The sequence below is a fragment of the Solanum pennellii genome, chromosome 1 (assembly GCF_001406875.1).
Source record: "Solanum pennellii chromosome 1, SPENNV200".
In the NCBI taxonomy this organism is placed as follows: domain Eukaryota; kingdom Viridiplantae; phylum Streptophyta; class Magnoliopsida; order Solanales; family Solanaceae; genus Solanum; species Solanum pennellii.
Window position 1 is genome coordinate 5,650,447 of NC_028637.1, and position 1,251 is coordinate 5,651,697.

A 1,251-nucleotide genomic window follows, 5' to 3' on the forward strand; every position below is an offset into this window, starting at 1 on the left:
TGGAGCCAAAAATTTCATAAAGAGTGTTCATTTGACAAGTGGGTTGAATGTTATTTATTTTAACCTAGTGATTTTACCATGAACGATTTCAACATTTGTCAGTATCAAATATAAATAATCGAGTTTTTCTTCTTCTTTTTGATGCATTGATTTTATATGATAAAAATATATGATTATTGTTTTTAAAGTGGAATATTGATAGAACAAATGTGTCTAACTTTACGAAACTCAAATCACAAAAAAATTATTTTAAAAAAAAGATAAAATTGGCTATTTTATTTTCACCATTTGAAAGTGCATTATATCTTAGAAACGGGATTCTTTTTTTAAATTCGAAAAAAATTCCGATGCCGGGACTTGAACCCGGGTCTCTCGGGTGAGAGCCGAGTATCCTAACCAACTAGACTACAACGGATTGATACATTACAATAGTTCTTTTTTTTAATAATTGATGTTCCCACGTGACAAAAATTAATTCAACGAATGTTCGCATTTGTTGGGATGTGTATGTTATCACAATATACACTCCCTCCGTTTTTTTATGTTTTTCATGTTATGTGTTTCGAAAGTCAATTTGATTAATTTTTAAAGTTAAATTATATTATATTAATTCGATGTTTTAAATAAAAAATTTTAGAAAATCAAAAACTATATGAAAAGTAACTTTTTGCATATCAATATGATGAAGAAATACATCTTAAAAACATAGTCAAAATTTGTATAGTTTGTCAAATATTAGAAACTATGACAAACAATAGTGGACGGAGGAAAACTTTTCAATTTTCTACTTTTACACTATATTAATAGGCCAAGCTTTGCGCAATCATAAGAAATAAATAATATTTTCATTGCTTTATTTGTTAAAAAAACACATCAATTTATTTCCACCTTAAACATATTAATTTTCACAAATAATCTTTAAGTAATTATTGGTGTTATATTAATTTTAGACCTTTCCAATACGATTAGCTATCAAAATTCTTCAATTTCAAATAATCTGATATAATCTAGTTTTCAAAATATTTTAAAATAATTTCGTCATCTTAATTATTATTTTTTATGTAATATATATAGCAAGTTTATAATTTTATTAATTATTTTATTTTATTAAGATTAGGGAGCTCATTAATTAATATTACTTCCTCTATTTTTGGTTGAACTGATTAAATTCAATTTAGGCTAAATTCTTAATTCATTTAGCTAAATTTGCAATCCATGGGGTCATTTCCTAAATGCAAAAATATGACCATA

At 24.9% G+C, this 1,251-nt stretch overlaps 1 non-coding gene across 1 annotated transcript; it reads right to left on the reverse strand.

Moving 5' to 3' along the window:
- Positions 1-342: 342 nt before the first annotated feature.
- On the reverse strand, positions 343-415 carry TRNAE-CUC. The gene has a single exon. It is a non-coding gene; the product is annotated as a tRNA-Glu (tRNA).
- Positions 416-1,251: the final 836 nt, after the last annotated feature.